Here is a 22384-nt window from a genome sequence, read left to right on the forward strand (position 1 = left end):
TTCATGCCTCTGGAATGTTGGAATTACAATAGAAAAGGTATACTTCTAAGGGGGGGAGGGGGTGAATCAGTGCTTTAAACTTTGACCCATAAAATATTCACCATTGATGGGATCACAACCCAAGACTATAATGGACACAATAGGAAAGGGAAAACTTTATTAACTATGAAAATATGCTAATACACTCAATACAGAGAAAATATACTCCAAAACATGCCCTATGGGCTTACACTAGTATAAATCTAGAGATAATTCCTTCTTCTAGTACCTTCTCTCAAACTCCACCCCAAACTGCCTTTTACAATGCCAAAAATGTTCTTAAATAGACCCCAAAGGGTTAAGGATTAGGAATACATTCTAGAAAGTGTTGGTTGGCATCCACTACCAAAATAGAAGGCTCCAAAAGTTGCATTAGAAGTTGGCGCAAAATTAGAAGAATCCATAAACGGTAGCCAAACTTACCGGAGGCATAACTTTTGAACTATAGCTCCGATTGACAAACCGTTTACATTTTTAGAAAGCTCTTGGAGTGCTCTATAGCCCTATGGACCAGCTTCACTCGTCCCTAACTTTTTGGACCCATATGAGGTCATTAAGAATCTCAAACCTAACTTGGAAGCATTCTTAGAAGGTCTCCAAAAATCAAAAAACTACAATAACTTTCTAACCGTGGAGCCTTTTGACCTAATTCTTTTTCTGGAATGTTCTAAATTAAAATTATAATCATTCCTCAAATATAAATCTTCTAACTCACCATAATTATGGCTCAAATACATAGTCCTATTTTTTTTACATTTACACATATCCCAATGTGCTTAAAAACTCTAACCTAGAACACTAATAGTGGAACTGTGAGAGTTGGAACCTTTATTTGACCCAAATGGGTATTTAGAAATGAAAACATATGAAACAAAAACTATGTCTATGTATTTTTTTTGGGTGACACAAGATTGCCCTTATACCTCTGGATGCTCCTGCATCAAACACCTAGGGTAGATTGAAAAGTGACCCTGTCACTTTATGGATGGTAGAGGAAAACCCAAATTGGAAACCTTAACTGCTGATATCCAAGTTGAGTCCTCTATTGGCCATCATTTCCACTTAACCAAGTACTCTTCATACTTCCTATTTCTAGTACTCCTACCCACATGACTATCCATAATCTCTTCTATCTCCTCCTTCTTAGAAGTGGGAATTGGACATGGCTTAAGCATCAACCCCTCATCTGCACCATCATCATGATACTCTATTAAGTCTGCAATGTTGAAGATAGGAAAAATGTGAATTCCATCTAGAAACTCCACCTCATGCATTTCCCGAGTCATATTTTTTCAAAATTTTGCAAGGACCAAATTTATTCATCTTCAGCTTGTTGTAAGTACCTATTGGAAATCTTTCTTTTCTTAAGTGTACCATGACAAGATCCCCTACTTGGAACTCCTTACGTCTTCTCCTTTGATCAGCCCTAGCTTTATACTGTTGATTCATCTTGGTAATGTGTGCCTGGACCTTGTCATTTAGTCACTTGATATGTGCAGAAAATTCTTTTGCTTCAACACTTGTCCTCTCCTCTTGCTCTATCTTCCTCAATTTTGGTGCAATCCTTGGACTACTTCCATATACAATTTGCAATGGTGATCTACCAGTACTACTATTTATAGAGTTATTGTAAGAAAATTCTACTTGTGGTAGAATCAAATCCCATCCCTTGGGCTTATCCCCAACTAAACATCTCAACAAATTGCCCAGACTTCTATTTACCACTTCTATCTATCTGTCAGTCTGTGGGTGATGTGTAGAACTAAACTTCAAGTCCATTCTCAACTTCTTTCACAATGTTCTCTAGAAATACCACACAAATTTAGTATCTCTATCTGAAACTATACTCCTTGGGAGACCATGTAGTCTTACAGCCTCTCTGAAAAACAAGTCTGCAATATGGACATCATCATGAGTTTTGTGGCATGGAATGAAATGTGCCATTTTGGAGAACCTATCAACCACCACAAATATTGAATCATTACCCTTTGTGTGCTTATAAATCCAAGAACAAAATCCATACTTATGTCCTCCCATGGCTTTGATGGAACAAGCAATGGCTGATATAGTCCAGTATTGTGACTAAATCCCTTGGCCACTTGACAAACCTAACAACTCTATAAAAAATTCTTTACATCCTATGAAATTTGAGGCCAAAAATAATGTTCTCTAAGAATGTCAATGGTCTTATCTCAACCAAAATGTCATACCATCCCTCCACTGTGTTTCTTCTTGATCAGATTTTCCCTCATGGAACTCCTTGGAATGCACAATTGACTACCCTTGAATAACATACCATCATGAGTCAAATAGTCTAGCCACTTAGTTTCATCTATAGCAATAGGTTCTTTATAAGCTTTCCACACTTAAGAAAAGTCAGTGATGGGGACACAACCCAAGAATAGAATGGACACAACAGAAAAGGGAAATTATATTAACTGAAAAAATAAGCTAGTACAAATAGTACAGAGAAAATAAACTTCAGAACATGCCCTAAGGGCTTACAATAGCATAAATTTGGAGAATATTTCTCCTTTTAGCACCTCCTCTCAAACTCCACTCCGAACTGCCTTTTACAATGCCATAAATCTCCTTAAATAGACCTCAAAGGGTTAAGGACTAGGAGTACATTCTAGAAAGTGCTAGTAGGCATCCACCGACCAAATAGAAGGTTCCAAAAGCTGTGTTAGAAGTTGGTGCAATTCTAGAAGAATCCAGAAACGGTAATCGAACTTTCGGGAGGCATAACTTTTGAACCGTAGCTTTGATTGACGAACCGTTTACATTTTCGGAAAGCTCTCAAAGTGCTCTATAGCCCTATGGAAAAGCTTTTCTCGTACCCCATTTTTTGGCCCTTTTTGAGGTCATTTAATGCCCCTAACCTGACTTTGAAGCATTCTTAGGGGGTCTCCAAAAATCGAAAAATTGCAACAACTTTCAAACCGTGGGGCCTTTTGACCTAATTCTTTTTCTGGAATGCTCTAAATCACAATTACATTCATCTGGTCAATTCACACCTTCTGTGTCACCAAAATGATGGCCAAATTGCATGCTCCTATTTTTTCAAGATTTTCAAACGCACTGATACTGGAATTGTGAGAGTTGAAACCTTTATTTGACCCAAATGGGTATCCAAAAATGTAAAGACATGAAATATAAACTAATTCTAAGTAAAATTTTTTGGGTGACATAGGATTGCCCTTATACCTTTGGATGCTCTTGCATCAGTCAGGATCCTCAGGGTACAGATTCTTGAGTTCATTAAACCCAACTACTTCAACCTGCATTACTATAAGCAACAACTGCCTCCTACTCAATGCATCTACAACCCTATTAGACTTTCCACTTCTATGCTTCAACACAAATGTATAGCTCTGTAGGAACTCTACCCACTTCATATGCCTTTGGTTCAGTTTACCTTGGCTATTTAGGTACTGTAATGCCTAGTGATCAGTATATATAAAAAAATTCTTTGGCAATAAATAATGCCTCCATTTCTTTAAGGCCTAAAATGTTACATAGAACTCTTGATAATAAACAGAATACTTCTTCTTTGCATCATTCAATTTTTCACTAAAATATGCAATAGGCTTACCTTCTTGGCTCAATATAGCCCCAATAGCACTGCGACTAGCATCACAATCCACCTAGAACACCTTACCAAAATCAAGAAGTACCAACACAGGTTGTTTTGTCACCTTCTTCTTTAGCAATTAAAAACTTCTTGTAGCTATCGTAGTCCATTTGAACTCTTTTCTATCTCCTCTCATTGTGTCAGTCAGGGGTGCACATATGCCACTAAAATTCTTAATGAACTTCCTATAAAAACTAACCAAACCATGAAATGACCTCACCTCAGTAGCAGACCTTGGAGTAGGCCATTCCAAGATGGCTTTTACCTTCTCTAGATCCATTTTGAGACCTTCAGGTGATACAAAAAATCCCAATTAGACTAACTCTTTTCTAGCAAAGCTACACTTCTTCAGATTAACCAATAATTTCTCTTCCCTCAACCTTTCAAGGACACTACAAATATGCAATAATTTTTCTTCCAAAGTCTTGCTGAAAATTAAAATATCATCCAAATAGACAATAAATTTTTTTCCCAAGAACTTCTTAAGTACCTCATTCATAAGCCGCATGAAGGTGCTTGGGGCATTTGTCAATCTAAAGGGCATGACTAGCCACTCACAGAGACCCTCCTTGGTCTTGAAGGTAGTTTTCCACTCATCTCCTTCTCGTATCCATATCTGGTGATAGCCACTCTTGAGATCTATCTTTGTGAAGTACTAAGCTCCACTCAAGAAGTCCATAAGATCATCTATTCTTGGCAAAGGAAACTGATATTTGATGGTTATCTTGTTTATAGCTTGAGAGTCTATACACATTATCCACTCTCCATCCTTCTTTGGTCCCAGTACTGTAGGTACTGCACATGGACTCAAGCTCTCTCGAGTCAAACCTTTCCTCAATAGCTCCTGAACCTGTCTATTTAGCTCCTCAATTTTAGTAGGAGTCATCCTATGAGCAGCCTTGTTAGGAAAACTAGCTCTAGGGATTAAATCTATCTGATGACTAAATTATCTTACTGGTGGAATCCTTCTAGAACATTATTAGAGATGATATCTTCAAACTCACTTAATAAATCTAAAACTTCAAGTGGTATTTCACTACTACCTTCCTTATCTTTTCTAGGAATCTAAGAATAGCACATACACTCATGTTTCATGCCATCTAAAAACTTTCTTCCATCAACAAGACAGATCTTAGCACTATTGCATACCTTTTGGCCTTCTTTTATCATGGACTTCAGTTTGTGGTGAACTCCATCCTTTGTCAAAGAGTATGTGTTTGCATGACCATCATGTACTGCATGCCTATCAAACTGCCATAGTCTTACCAACAATAGATGGCAGACATCCATTGGAATAATATCATAGAGAACTTCATCATGGTAACTCCCAATTTTGAACTTCACTAAACATTGTTTACTTACCAAGACCTAATGATCATCCTTCACCCATATAATCCAATAGGGTTTGGGCTGTTTCTCCCTCTTGAGCTTCAACTTAGAGATCATCTCCTCTAACACCAAGTTGTCAGTGCTACCACCATCAATGATCACATCACAACATTTATCCTCACACTTGCACTTGGTACAAAATAGATTCCTCCTTTGTCCTAGTTTAGTCTCACCACTTACTGGGACCCTTTCATTTACTAAAGTCTCTCCTCTTTTTGCTTCCTCTGAATGTAATGAGTGTGCATCCTAATCCACATTAGTAGCCCTAGCTTGACCCTCAACTCTCCTATATGTCCTTCCTTGTTGTTGAGGGCATTCAAGGGCACAATGACCTTCTTCATTGCAATGGAAATAGGTACCATAGAAGCCTCCTCTTCCTAAACCTTGTCTACATCCCCTACCTCTTCCTCTCTGATCTCCAAAGTGTTGATCATGGGAGTGGTTGAAACCCTCATTCCTCTGGTCCCTACTAGTACCCACATCTTCATTTTTCTTTTGGGTCTCAATTTAGCCTCTAGATGACCTACTACTACCCCTTCCTCCTTGACCGCACCCTCTTTGTATCCCTTCAAACCTTTTATTTAGCTTTTCTTCAACTCATAGGGAAAAATGGTATGCCTCCTCAACACTGGTCATTCTTACCAGACTTTATTCCTCCTGGATGCTAGGTCACAATCTATTGAGATAACAAGAAACCTTGTCCTTATTTGCTTCTACATGCCTTTCTCTAATAAAAATTTAGTAAAACTCCTCCGTATATTCTTGGACTGATTTTCCTACTTGCTTTAACCCATGCATCTTCTTAAACAAATCAAGTTCATAGTCAATAGGAATGAACTGCTTCTTTAGTTTGTCCACCATGCAATCCCACCTTGTGATCTTCTCCTTTACTCTTCTATTTCTTTCCAATTGAACCTCTTGCCACCAAATTTTGGCATGGACTTTTAGTTTGGCCTTTGAAAAGTTAACCCTATCTGGGTCCCTGATATCCTCATACTCAAAGTACTCCTCAAGTTCATTGATCCAGTTGATAAACTCATCTAGTTTTCGATTTCTTGAAAATACACCCACATCAATTGTAGGTCTTTTTCCAAACTTAGTAATGGCCCTAAAAAGCCTCTCCTCTATCTAATTCAAAAATTCCCCTTCCACTTCCCCTTCCTATCCAATTTCTTCTTCTTCATTTTCGTCCTCACTTTTGTCACCTATGACAAAATTTGTTCCTCTATGGAGCTCCTCCTGCAACACTTGAACCTGCCTTTGCAGGGATCTAACCTCCTTAGGATTAATAGCTTTGGCCCTTCCACCATTCTCTCTTCATTGAGGCATCTTCTTAACTCAAACCCACAACCACACAATCCTTTTGCAAACTACCTCACAGTCGGTGCTCTGTCTACACACTCAAGAAAACTTGCTCTGATACCACTTGATGGGGTCACAACCCAAGACTAGAATGGACACAAATAGAAAGGGAAAACTTTATTAACTATGAAAATATGCTAATACATTTAGTATAGAGAAAATAGACTCCAAAACATGCCCAATGGGCTTACAATAGTATAAATCTAGAGAGAATTTCTTCTTCTACTACCTTCTCTCAAACTCCACTCTGAACTACCTTTTACAATGCCAGAAATGTTCTTAAATAGACCCCAAAAGGTTAAGGATTAGGAATACATTCTAGAAATTGTTGGTTGGCATCCACTACCAAAATAGAATGCTCTAGAAGTCGCATTAGAAGTTAGCGCAAAATTAAAAGAACCCAAAAATGGTAGCTGAACTTTTGGGAGGCATAACTTTTGAATCATAGCTCCGATTGATAAACCATTTACATTTTTAAAAAGCTCTTAGAGTGCTCTATAGCCCTATTGACCATATTTTTTCATCTACCATTTTTTAGACCCATACAAGGTCATTAAGCACCTCAAACTTGACTTTGAAGCATTCTTAGGAGGTCTCCAGAAATTGAAAAACTGCAATAACTTTCTAACCGTGGAGCCTTTTGACCTGATTCTTTTTTTTGGAACATTTTAAATTACAATTATAATCATCCCTCAAATTTACACCTTCTAACTCACCATAATTATGGCTCAATTATATAGTCCTATTTTTTTGGCATTTACACATATCCCAAGGTGCTTAAAAACTCTAACCTAGAACACTAATAGTGGAACTGTGAGAGTTGGAACCTTTATTTGACCCAAATGAGTATCCAAAAATGAAAACATATGAAACATAAACTATGTCTATGTATATTTTTTTGGGTGACACAAGATTGCCCTTATACCTCTGGATGCTCTTGCATCAACCACACATCCATCTCACATATTCAATGAGTAATCTAAAATACCATGTTAAGCATATACATCTAAAGTATGTAAATAAGTAAGCATTCAAACATATATGACACAAGATATGAATACAAAAAAAATCTCCAATGAAAAGGTAAAACTGGGGCGAGAATGACACCCACAAATCTTCACTATTGCAGTAATAAAGTGTATCTAATGAAGGTTACAATGTTTGATCATGAACCATGATCTACCCTATGAAAGGTCTACCATATTAAAGGCTTACAAAGACTGTTAGGTATCACTGTGTTAGAGGATTTCAACACTCTATTAAAAGTATGCATGGTAAAAGGACTTCAACTCACTATTAAGTAAGAACCTTATTAGAGGATTTCAATATAGCCTACTAGGACAACTATGTTAAGAGATTTAGCTAATTCATCTGTTAGAATTTTTTAGCAATGATCTTATAGTTAGCACTCTAATGATTTATGAAATATCACCTCTATTTTTCTCTGTACTTGATCCTTCTTGATTAGATCTCTCTGCTATTCACCATTTCCTTCCTTTGTTCTCCTTTAACTAATTTTTCAATTTATATCATAATACCTTGATGACCATGAATGTCTTGTTTTACACATACAAAACTCTCCTTAATTATTCATTGATTCCCTTTTGTGCTCCTAATAAGTTTAGGGTTTTTCCTCCTTAAGAAGACCTAGGTGACTTAGGGTTAGGTATGAATCAACGGATGTCATTCATCCGTATTGCTGCTTAAACCTTCCCTTTTCCTAATAGGGTGTATGTTTTACATAGGGTTCCAACTTAAGATTCATCTTTATCACCAAAATATCATAATTCAATCTTTAAGTCAGCTCAAAAATGGTTTACATAGGATTTTGTGCCAATACAAACAACTATGACAAAACTGTGTTAATTGACATCTGAAGTCCCTAATGCTTGGCATATATTGTGACTTCAATGATGTCACTCTACATTTGAATTACTCAGCATGCACTACTTGCTTGGCATTTGAGTGACTCAGCATATGACTAACTTGGCACTCACTATTTAATAAATATTCTCTAAATTTACATGTTGTGCTTGGCATATGTTACTTGTTCGACATGAACTAAGTAGATAACTTAAGTGTATAGACACTCACTTGTCAAAAGCAATATGAGATTAACAATCTCCCCCTTTGACATGAGTGTCAAAAAAACTTGGTCATACATTAATATTGTTATTCTTATGAGTATAACATAAGTAATGTATTTGGATTTTATACAAAATTTCAAAATATCAAAATTTTGCAACATGACTTATACCTCAAAATATTATGACTCCCCTTGAGTTGTTTGATCTATTCTATACTTTATTCTGTATCTAAATATTTCTTCTACTGAGTAGGTTTTTTTCAACTAATACTATTTCTTTATTTTCTACTTGCTTCCTCTTAATCCCCCATTCTTACTCCACCTTACCTCTTACTCCCCCTTTTTGACATTGATGTCACTAGGTTATACACTAATAATATATTTGTCCAAAAATATTTATGGACCTCAAGAATAATCTTAAGAGCTACATCCCAATTATCACATGCTACCTCCAAAGACTTAATTTGGATGCCCATCTCGGTACCAAGGTGTACTAAGCCATCTAATGTAGAAAGATTGACATTTTTCTTCATAAGTGTTTCTGCATAGCCTAGCTCCTTATGTATAATCTCTATAAGAGGAGTCAATGTAGATTGGATGTTAATTAGTTTAGCCTTGATATTGGTTTCATCTACTTTTAAAGTTTCTAATTGACTTTGGGATTGCAAGAAGGTCCTAAAATTTTTCTCACTTTGAGGTAGATTCATGGGCAATTTAGCTCTAGATGACTATATTTGAATTTCCAAGCTCAAGATGTGGTTCCTTATATTCTATGTAAAGAGCGTAGGATTACACAATTTGGTGTATAGAGAGAAAATTTTCTCTAGTGCCATCTCACATTATCTATCTTAGTTACTAATGCAACTTGTGTTAGTGCAATCTCACTAGATATCTTCTCATTCACTATAATTTGAAACTTCTTCTCAAAACATTCTAACAATTTGACATTAGTATCTAGGTTTGTATTACTTACTTTTTCCACTATGTTGGTCAATTATTTAATGATTGGATTTGTTTCATCTAGAGTAGGTAGACTAAATGCATCTAAGAATTTTTTTTTGATCTCAATCAAAGCATGCTTCTGCCTATGCTCCCTTTTGAGCAGTTCTTGGTGTTTCTTTCTTGCTAGGGCTTCTTGAAGTATACATATCTGCTTGATTATTATTGCTACACAATCAAAATTATCCAATACAATTTCTTCATCTAGGCTAACATCTCCATAAGTTATTATCTCTTCTACCTTTGATGAGGTAGGAATCAAAATTGAGAATTGCAATGGTGTTGCATTTGTGCTCGGCCTCTGAAGAGTTTGATAGGAAGGAGTTCCTAATTTTGGTAATGTTGCCAATGCTTGAATTGCTTCTAGCTCCTTTGGCTTGGGTATCACATTTGTCTCTTTAGGATTTTCCTTTGCTACATCTTTTATTTTAGCTGCACCTTGATCTTGTGTTGGAGGTGCAGGTACATCTACCTAAACTATTTGACTTGGTGTCTCATCATTGTTTGGTGCTTCCACCTTATCTTCTCCAACTATCTCAACCTTGTCTTTTTTAGGTTCTTGTGCATTTTCTAAATTTGGAGTGCTTTCCATGGGTGTATTGATAATGAATCCTATTATCTCCTTCCTTTGATATACAACTAAATGTGGTGAAGGTTGTACACTTGTGACTTGACAAGTGATTTTAGATGTTTCTTGTGTTTTCACCTCCTCCCTTGTAGTTAGAGACTCTGACTTTTGAATTTATTCAACACTTACCAACATAGGGTTGTCACATAATTTTTCGTATACTGTGGATTGGTCAAGTATTCTTTTCAAATCTTCCTTTGTTAGGGGATTAATGTTCTGATTAGTAGGATTAGAAACATACTTTATTGTGATAGTTTTAGTACTCATACTTATTACCTATAGAGGGCTGACACTTGACATTTTTGTATCTTGTACACTCTGATCTAGTTGCTTCTCTTCCTCAATTGTTTCCTAATTATCAACATCCATATTAGTGCCTCCCTCAATTGCACATACTTCATTGTCATCTTCTTCAAACTCTTTTACATCAATAGGTTCTTCTTCACCTTCTTTGGTTGTGGCTAGTCCATATGTAATATTCCACATTTATTTGGACTTTAGTACAACATCCTCTATGTTGTTCTGGAATATGGTAAATGCCTTATATTTAGGTACAAATCTCACATCATATTTATTTATGGCTTTATACATTTGTTCCTTGCTAAGTTTTGGCATAACATGAGTGAGGGTTGTCTCCGTAATTTTATTCTCTATGTTTAAACAATAGTGTCATTTCTGCTCAACTCTATCATACAAAATCTCAGGTATGGAGTTGCAAATTTCTAGAGGATTTTTCTTAAAAGTAGCTATCATGGCATATATTTCCTCCTCTACATTTATCTTCTCAATCTTTCTAAGGTTATCAAATTCAATGTGAGAGAAACTTGACAAGTCAACATTGTTTCTAATGTTCTCACATAAGTTATATAAGTCTGAGGATGGACTATGACTCACCACTTGGAATTGGCTATTGTCATTAGATTTAGTCTTCTCCTCATCAAGTTTAGCCTAAGAAGCATACTTTCTTCTTCAAATTTTCTATGGCCTACCTTCTTGCTCATTAAGTTTGGATACCTCTTTAGCCTTCTATATAGTGACCCTTGTACTAGCCCTTTTGGTAGGTGTTGTTGGTTTGGGCTGACTTGGTTTTGCAACCTTCTTTGGTTTTTTCACTGCAGGTGTCTTTTCCTTCCTTTTCTTCTTTTCAATAGGAGTAGGTGCTTCCTTAGCTTCTTCTCCCTTGGAACCCTCTATAATTTCTATCTCCCCCTCTTTTTTATCCTCTCCTTGACCTCGTGTCAGTGCTAGTGGTACTTGAGCCTGTATGTCTTCTTCTTCATCTTCTTCTTCTTCCTCTTCCTCAGCTCCTTCACAAAATTTTAATTTCAATTTCTTCACTAATTTGTTCTTCTTCCTCATTATAGAGGTAGTCTTTAACTCCATAGTGATTTTAGATTTGGCCAGTTCATAGTTTCCAAATGCTTTGGCATCTTTGTCCACTTCTTCTACAAGTAATGTTTTGATTGCTAAAGAGGCCTCATCAACATTTATCTCATATCCTAATGGCCTTAGACATCTCACTCTTGAAATTATTGCTTATACATATGTATGATTAGTGTCAACTAGGAAGAAAACATCATCATAACATTTCTCCACTAGTGAGATTGGAATCCTTATTCTCTTCTTTGTAGATTGTTTGAAATCTTCAAAATAACTAGTCATTACTAACTCAAATTTATTTCCTAATTATTCAATGAACTCTCCTATTTGTATTTCAATTGATTGATTTGTCTTCCATGCAACCTCACCAAATGTTGGAAATGTATTTTGCACATACCAAAATAGATCCAAATTTGCATTGAGCACTCTTTGTTTTCCTTATTTCTCCCAGATTTTCAATCAATTGCTACAAGTGTAACTCAGCAAGATCATAAGTATGATCTTTCTTCATAATTTTATAGCCCATGTCCACTACAATATAAGGTACATTGTTTAATTTTCTTGACTGATAAAACTTATGTGCTATTACCCTCACTGCAAAAGCTATTAGGAGATCTGTGATTGTATCAATTGTCATTCCCATTTGTTCCACACAACCCCTATGTTCTTTTCAATCTTCTTTTGACTCACTTCTCATAGTCTTTGGATGATCTAGGGTTGGATACCCTATTATCCTATGAATAATTTTCTTCATAATTTTAACCATCCCATCCTCTAGCCATACAGAGCTTTCATGAATTATTCTTAAGAAAATCCTAATCTACTCAGTTTTGAAAACATTTAGGAAATCTAGGGAACAAGTTAACCCTTTCTTCTTGATAATGTTTTATTATTCCTTCAAAGCTCCATTTTCACATAGTCTTCCATACTCTTCTCTAATTTCCATGTCACCTATACTTCCAACCTTACAAGTATAATAATTTATAACATCTTGAATCACTAAAACTCCTAGTGGTATCATAGGCAATGCACTAAAGGAATCCTATTTATATGCTATATCTAGAATAGCCTTAAAAATAGGTCATTTAATCTCATTACTGATTTACTGAACGTTTACAACCTATTTTACCTCTACACCTTTTTCTTTTAAAGAACTAGATTCCATCACATAAATGTAGGGTTTGAAAAATTTAAAACCATGTAATTTGACACATAGTAAATACCTTACAAATCCTAATGAAATGGTGTCAAATCTTCTACAAACACTTCATATGGTATTTTCTAGATCGCCTTTAGCTTTTTAATTTCTTTCTCAAATTCAAATGAGTTTAAATAAGAGAAAATTGATCAAATGGCTTTTAAAACACTAAAATTAATGCAAGGTACTTACACAGTTGTAATCTCGGCATCAACTAATTTTTGGCTCACTCAGTATCCACATGTCTTTCCATTCACTCAACAACCATTATAAGCTCAGCCTTAACTAACCAAATTTGTTAGCTCAACATCCACTAATATTTTACTCAGCATCCATAAGAGACTTTTCATGCTCAACAATAACATGAAAAATTGATCTTGCAATTAGTACTCTAATTCTTGATGATAGATCACCTCTATTCTATTACATAATTGATCCTTCTTGATTAGATGTCTCTTTATTGCTCATTGCTTCCATTCTTTGTTCTGTTTTAACTAATTCTATAATTTAGATCATAATACATTGATCACCATGAATGTCCTAGTTTGCACATGCAAAACTCTCCTTAATCATTCATTTATTCCCTTTCATGGTCCTAAGAATTTTAGGGTTTGTCCTCCTTAAGAAGACCTAGGTGACTTAGGATTAGGTGTGAATCAACTATTGTGATTCATCTATTTTGCTTCTTAAACTTTCTATTTACCTAATTGGGTGCATGATATACATAGGGATTCCAACTTAATATTCATCCTTATAACCAAAATATCATAATTCAATCTTCAAGTCAGCTCAAAAATGGTTTACATAGGAGTTTGTGCTAATACAAAAAATTATGACAAATACTATGACTTCAATGCTATCACTTGGCATCTAAATGACTTAGCATGCACTACATGCTCAACACTTGAGTGAATCAACATATGAGTGACTCAACACTCATTATTTATTGGGCATGCTCTAAATTTACATGTTGTACTTGGCATATGTTACTCCTTTGGCATGAACTAAGTAAATGAGTTAAGTGTATAGACACTCACATATCAAAACCAATCTGAGGTTAACATGGAATTCTTCAGTAGATACTTCCAGTATATTGTGTTTAGAGTGGATAAGTTTTTTGGACTAGATGGTACAATGAATGCTCCAAGCAATGCAAACATCATATCCCTAGAAATACAATACCTACACTATAATGCAAGGTATAATTTTGTGACACACATAATCAATGTGATGCATAATGAAATCATTATTGCTCAAAGGGGAGAGATGGGGAACTTCAAGTTCCACCACTATGCATTATTGATGCACATCATCTTCCACAAGAATATAGGGCACACCAGTCTTGATTTCACTGAAGGGATTGAGGAGAATGGAAATTTTTTTCCCATGTAGCTATGGACTTGATTATGGAAAAGGTATTATCATTATTCCAATGTTCTTTCTTTTTATAATGATTTTATTTTCCTATTTATAATATGCTTGTGTATATAATAGAGAGGGTTGTTAGAAATAGGAATTATTGAGGGGGGGGGGGGGGGGTGAATTAGTAATTTAACAACTTGAGTCACCAATTCATGAATATTACTTATTACTTTGAACCATACATAAGAAAGTAAACAAGTAATGTTGAATAGTAACTGTAACCATGCACAAAGATAACTCATAACACCATATTTTGTTAATGAGGGAAAACTTGGCCAAGGGTAAACCCATGTGGGGATGATACCCACTAGATAATATACTGATATATATGTTCCTTGTTGGAGGATGGACCTTTTTAGGAGCCAATGAGAAAATTTACTATAAAGTCTCCCTGTTAGGAGATTTCAACCCTGTTAGGTGTTGTAGTATAGTAGATGCAAGAAGAGTTCACTTCCCAAAAATGCACTTCCAATTACAAGAAGAGCTCATTGCCCAAATAATTAAGGATGTTTCAACTTCTTTGCAGATGATCTCTAACCTTAGCTAGAACTTGGATCACAAAAATAGGTTCTCAAAAACTTTTCTTCACAAGATACAAAAGTTTACATTCATAATTCACATTAAAAAATTCATTCACAACTTCTCCAAGTAAACTCACAAGATGTCTTTGTATAAATACCATGCCTTTTCACAAATTGTTGTTGGGTCAGCTAAGACCAAAATACACTTTATCAACTTAGAGTAAATATCTAGGATGTCAGCTACAATTGGTCAAATAATTATTTTGTAAATAAAATAATTTCATTACATTTGATTTCATTGTTCTTTTTCTCTGGTAAAATATGAATACCTATTTTTTGTACTATCTATACTGATGTCTAAGGTTATATACATCATCATCAACATGTATACTATCTCCAAATAACTTTACTAGTCATAATATGATGTTAACAACATTTTACATATAAAACAATACACTATTGTAAACCAATTTCATACTTCGACAATTTCATGTGTTTCCATAAATGACAATAATTACATATCTTCATTAGCCAATTGTCAATAATCTCCCCCTTTGGCATTGATGGCAACAAAATAGGGAAGTATCATAAACTTGTCCAAAACATTACAGTATCAATACATTAATCATCTTTTACAACTGATCCATCTTACACATGGTCCCCCCTTCGATATGATTTCATACCTTACCTTAATTATAATTTTCTAATTCACCTTCCCCCCCTTTGACATTAATGGCAAAGGTTGGAATGTCAAAAAAAACTGTCAAAATTATTCATCTGCAGTCAAAAACTTTGTTCATCTATCTTAAGCTAATAACATCTTCATGTTATCATCAAAACTTGCCTTGAGATTCTTAAAACCTTTTTACCCATGTGTCCTTGGCTATTTTAGAAAAAGTGAGAATTTTACATAGGGCATATGATGCAATCTCAATTGCATTGAGATCTGAGTATAAGAAATTTGAATAGGCATTGTTGGCTTTGACACATTTATCCAACTATCTCTCAATAGATGATATCTTCAAAGAAATAGACTCTTTGAATTCTAATAATCTCTTCAAAATTTGTTCTTTCTCAAGTTCTAGTTTCCTGATATCACTGTGAACACTAGCCACTTTTCCTTCAAAGTCATCAACTTTGTTGGAAGGTTGTTGTATTTGGCTTGTTAAAGCTTCTATCTCACTCAACTTTCCTTCAATCTTGCTATAAAAATATTTGGTCAACTTATGAGATAAAGTACACTTAATATAAATACCTTTCCATCTTGTTGATATCTCCAAAGCTCCTTGATACAAGTATCAAGAATTAGAAAATCATTCTTGATATTTTGACAAATGGTGCTAAATAGATTAGCATCATGAGAAATTTGGTCCTTAGACTCTATAACATTCAACAAATTTTTAAATTCCTTATCAAAAGATGTTAACATTACTTTTGCCCTTTGTTTGGGATCTGCCTTTGTATGCTTGACTACTAGAATACTATGTAATTTTCCAATTACCTCCATTAAGGTTCTTTGTAAGCTCTTTACTTTTCTATTCTTCTCTATCAATTTTGTCAGAGATGAGATCAAGTTAGTTTGATCATCATCATCACTTGTTAGACTAGCAAGTGAAAGTAGAATAGATGAATTAGATGGTTTAGTTTCATCTTCCTTTTGCTTCTTCTTTACTACCTCCTTATCTCTTTTCTCTTCTTTCTCTTTCTCCTCCTTTTCTTCCTCCTCTACTCTTTTCTTCTTTTCTTCCTCTACTCTCCTTTTATTTTATTCTTTAAGCATTTTCTACTTGGCTTCTTTGATATTTCTCTTTTCTTCCTCTAATTGTCTTTTTTCTTCTTCAATTTATTTCAACTGAGCTTAAATGACCTCATCCTAAGATTCAAGCTAATTAAAAATTTCAATAGGGTTAGTTTCATCAATGTTGATAGTAACATTGGTTTAGTCAATCTACATAGTGTCACCACTTACTGACACTTCTAAAGTTTTAGGTGTTGGTATAGGTGTTGCCTTTGACTTTGTCATCATCTGACTAATAGATTTAGTTGTTCCACTCCTTATTCTATTGTTCTCACCTACCATAAATAGAAATGGTCTCATCTTGTTCCTCAAGTAGGGTGCTAACTTCTTCAACAATTTCTTGAATTCTTCCTTATCATCTATTTTTCATATAGTCCTTAATGTAGACATCTAAAATTTCATATCCTCTTCCCAAGTTTGCATTTTCTTCTTTATAAGTCTATCATTGACTTTCTAATTTACTATACCTTAAATATCCTCAAGTTTTAGATTGTTAAAAATCATATATCTCATAGTAGAGATATCAATCTAATCTTTCTCAATATCATTATATAAATAATATAATTTGTTCATTTGAAAAATGTTCCCTTCATTTTTAATGGCTGAGTTGATCTTTTCAATCTTCGGCTTCCATGGTTGCCTTGCTTCTGCTACTATCTATTTAGAAGCAGTAACTTTTTCTACCTATTTTACTTCCTAGTCTTCTTCTTCTTCTTTGCTAGATTCCACAATTGTCAACAATGACTTCTATCTTTTTCTTGGTCTAGTAGCCGGTTTCTTGACTCTTTTAGTCTTGGTAGTCATAGCTTCTACTAATCTCTTAGATTTTCTCTTCATCTCACATGGTTGTTAAGCTAATATTGTAACATATTGAATGCTCTTTTCTAAAGGTGTTTTTGCAATTAACACACTAGATGGTTGCCCAACTGATAATGGTTGCACATACATTGTTCCTTGTTTCATTTTTTTCCTAACTACCTGTGACTCACTTTCTATCATACTGACCTTAGTTAGAGATTTCTTCATTATTGTCTCAATCTTTTGGTGAGATGCTTTCTCTAAGGATGCTTGATAAGTTGACTAAGTAATCTCTTCATATGTCCCAAATCTGTACTTAGCTTGGTCCTTTACAGAGTTCAACAATAGATCAATGTATCCAACTTCTACATCATCACTTAACTCATAACCTAAGGGATCAAGGAATGTTTCCCAAGGTTCTACTACTTAAATATGAGTTAAATCTATATCAACCATAACAGATATCTCATTTTTGAATCTTTCTACAGTTGCAGGTGCAATTCTAAATCTTTGTTTCATCCCATTCTGAAATGTTTTCATGATCAAATTTTCATTATCCAAGATTTTTTTCTATTGGATTTCTTCTACATATATTTGTAATCTTTTCCACGGTGCATCTCTCTCTACTCATAATCTCTGTAACTGATAAGTTTGGAAATCTCTCAGGTACATGAAAGAATATATGATTGATTAGTGATTGGAATCTAAACACACCATTCTTGGTCCTCTTGATTTTCTCTAAGTTTTCAAGGAGTTGCATTCTCAAAATTTCACTTAGGTTAACTTGTTCTTTCTCAACATAAATCTTATAAGCTGCATAGATGAATCTTGCTAATAATTCATCAATCTCAGAACTTTCACAAATAGAATATGCAATTATTGTGCTTAGGAGTCTTACATAATCTTGTTTAATGGTGCTAATCACCATGGCCCTCCCATTATAAATTTCCTTAGTGTAGCTCTCAACCTTCTTATTAACTAGTTTCTCACCTATAGGTACACTACCATGTTTGCTAAGACCAATTACCTCATGAATAAGGTCAGATGAAATGTCAACTACATTGTCTTCGATCAAAAATTTTCCATCTTGAATTCTACTTAGTATGATCTAAGTCCATTCTTCATTGTCTAATTCTTGGTAGAAGTAATATTTGAATAGGTCTAGTTCTTTCAAATGTTCAAATCTCGGCTTTACTAACATATCATGGTTAAAGAACATTTCCATATCTTTGTTCATATACTCACTGCCAATAGTTTCAAACTTGCTATTAAGATAACTTCCTACATCTTCCAAATACACTACATTGTTCAATGTAATAGATAATGGTGAATTAGGGTTTCCTTCTATGGGTTTCATGGAAACAACCTTCAATTTTAGTCTCTTCTCATTCTCAACACTATGAACTACTGGCATATCCATGATTTTATAAAATATATACTTTATCAAAGAAATTCTATAGAGAAATGACAAAATACCTCTTTCTAAAATGGGGTTTAGTTAAAAATCACCTTGTAGAGTCACTTATGAGTGTTCTATACATATGATGTGATTACAGTGAAGTGGTAATCAAGTTTGTACTCTATTTTATTCATTCAATTCAAACTTGCATTAATTGTGTACTTTGCAAACATGAAAAAGTTGTCAATTACATTCTAAAATCAAATATGTACTCAAAATATTTGTTCGATCTTCAAATACTACTCGAGGTTTACTATATCTTCCCTGCATCATGAAAATTCTCTGAGGAACTTTGCTACACAAAATTCTCTATAAAAACATAGTTTTCATCTTCTACTATAGAATTAACTTTCTCTATTATAACAGTAACTCTTAATTCTTTCATAACAAATTTTAATAAGCTTCAAATTGGAAGCAAGCTTAGCTATAGTATAAACTTATCTCAACCCACCTTTTCCCAACTTTGCTACCTATAGTTTTATTTTTAAATGAAGTTTCATATTTTGGTGTTGTGAACAAGATTAATTCAACTTGGTTAAATCAAACTCAATTACTGACTTTAGTTTTCCTATCTCTACATCATCTAACATGTTTTTAGAAATATTCAATCCCTTCACAAATGCCTCATTAAGTTCTTCTCGAAGTTCACTAACTATATTTCTTTGATCTTCATTATCTTTGTTAGCTCATGGGTTGCTTTCATGGTTCCTTCTATCATTTCCAACATTTCTTCTATTGCTAAAGTTTCTTCCATTGTTCCTTCTATCTCCAAAGTTTTTGTCCATTCTACAATACTTTTATGTATGTCTAAAGTTGTTGCATAACTGACATATTGGGGTTTTTCTTCTAGGATTCTACTGATCAATAGGTGCATGACAATTTCAGCCTATATGTCCAAAGTTGTTATACTTATAACACATGATCTACCTTCTTTCTCTATAAGGTCTTCCTTCTCCCGATGTCCACTCATTAGATCTTCTTCTATCTATAGGGTTAGTATTTCTAAACATTATACTATTCCTTCTATCATTATCATATTTAAGTTTCCTACAATTAATTTCTTTATGAACCATACCATGACAATTATGACAATTAAAATCTATAACATGATTAAATGACTTATTTGTACAATCTCTTTTCATATGACCTATTTCATTAAATGAAAAATACTTACCTCAAAATTCATACCTAGTTTCTTTAGGAGATTCAACTTGCTTAGGTTCATCCAATATCTTAACTTCCTTTTCTTGTCCAACTTCTTTAGGTTTATCAAAAGATTGACACGATTCAATCTTATCATTAGATTTATCATTTCCTTTCAGATCTAATCTATTTTCACATTTCTTAGTAGACATGTTAAATAGATAACCAAGACCAATCTTATCATAAGTAGGTCTTTGTATTGACATTGAGTCATCAAGTTTTTCTCTACTAAAATAAAGATTTTTAAGCTGTAATTTTCTTTGAGTTAGTTCATGTTTCACAATAGTGTTGTACTTTTGAAGTTCTTCATGATCTAGTTTTAATGCTTCATGCTAAGATGTCATCTTTTCTAGATTGGATCTAAGATCTGAATTTTTAGTCTTCAAATTAGATTCAATTTTTCTAAGATCATTCATTCTTCGAAGTCAACTTTAGATTGGTAATCTTCAATTCATGCTTCAAGATTGTGTATTCTATCTTTAGTTTTGAATAATAATCATCATCATCAATAGATTCAGTAGATTTAGGCTTGGGTTTGAAATGTTCAATCTTGTCCTTCAATTGTCCAATGTATACTTTGGAGTCTTCATATCTATCTTTCTACTTATCTCTTTCTTTAGTAAGGAGATCAATTTGTTTGAGTGCCTCTTCAAGGTCCTTCATCAACTATTCCATATCCATAGGGATCTTACTCAATATTTTAAGCCTCTTCTGAGTAATTGTGCTCTGATACCAATTGTTAGAAATAGGAATTATTGAGAGTGGGGGTAAATTAGTAATTTACAAACTTTAGTCACCAATTAAATATTACTTATTACTTTGAACCATACATAAGAAAGTAAATAAGTAATGTTGAACAATAATAGTAACCATGCACAAAGATAGCTCATAACACCATATTTTTTTAACTAGGGAAACCCTAGCTAATGGAAAACCTCAGTGGGGATGATACCCACTAGATAATATATTGATATATATGTTCCTTGTTAGAGGATAAACCCTATTAAGAGTCAATGAGAAATTTAGTAAAGAGAGTCCCTATTAGTAGACTTTGAATACTTATTAGGAGATTCCAACCCTACTAAGAGTTGTAGTATAGTAGATGTAAGATGAGCTCACTACCCAAACAAGTAATTAGTCTTCTAGTTTCCCTAATATAGAAGTAAGGATAAAATCATGTGTTGCCATAAATGACAAAAAGCACATATCTCCATTATCCAATTGTCAAGAAGGGTTCCTAGGAGGGATAAAATTCTAATAAGAACCTCTACATGCCGTAATGGGGATAGAAGAGTTGGCCATAATCGGGCTAGTTTGTTTCTCTTTGACATTTTTTCCTTGATAAGGGATTATGGATGCCCATAACCCCCTCATGTTCTAACTAGGTATATTCTAGAAAGGTTGGAGACAATAGAATTCATTTGGAAACTTATAATGATGATTAGCAAATACCTAGGTCCCATAATAAACAAGGCTTCCTTTGCCCCTAGAAATATAAAGATGGGATATTTTTTCATCAAGAAGGACACCATGGAAGAGATAGGTGGGTTCATAAGTGAATTCCTACTACCCACTACTCCTACTATGATGTATGATACTAATAACTTGGTTAAGCATACCCTAAAGTAGATTAGGAAATATACTCTACCAAGTAGCAAAGCCTAGTCAGAGGAGGATGTGATAATGAATTGTGTAGAGACAAAGGACTATAGGAATAGGACTTTAAGATGGAAAGAGATCATGAGGGTGGAAGAGGAAATGAGAAGATTTGATCCCTCATTTAAGGGTTTTTACCATAAGGAGAGATACTTGGATAGGTATAATAAGTGCCTAGACAATTTTGATATCATAATGTCTCAAGTACCTGCTGAAATAAGAGACAAAGTAGAGCCTCAATCCCCATAGCATGATGATGTGATTGAAATTGAGGTTGACGATGATTAACCTGGAAGATCATCATGGGCCTAGGGAGGCACAATTTTTTTTTTAAATGATAGAAATCCTAGATAAAACAAGGGAGAAGGCATTACAAATCCTACCAGGGGGTACTAAATATTTTTAAGATATAAGGCACAACTTCCTAATAAGGTAGGCTGGCCAACATGAAAGAATCCCAAATAAACTAGAGCTTGAGAAAAGAATATGTTGGTGTTTTGTAACATTAAAGGTTTCAAATTACCCTGATGAGAATATGGTACATCTAGGAGCAGCTAACTCCCATCTATGACATATCATTTCAAACACCAAGCCAACTATAAGGCTTGTCCCTTCTTCTACTTCAGGCTCTGCAAAACCTAGGCAGGTGGACCTCATATTCAATTAATATGGTACCAGTGCAAAAACATATTCTTGAATCTATTAAGTAGATTTAACCATTATTTCTCCTAATGTCTCAAGAAATGACATAGATCTATAGTAGCTAAGTGCAAAACAATGAAATTCATAAACTAAGTGACGGCATCGCATTT

This window comes from Cupressus sempervirens, chromosome 9 (assembly GCF_028749045.1).
Source record: "Cupressus sempervirens isolate cs-2001-9-10 chromosome 9, ASM2874904v1, whole genome shotgun sequence".
Taxonomy (NCBI): domain Eukaryota; kingdom Viridiplantae; phylum Streptophyta; class Pinopsida; order Cupressales; family Cupressaceae; genus Cupressus; species Cupressus sempervirens.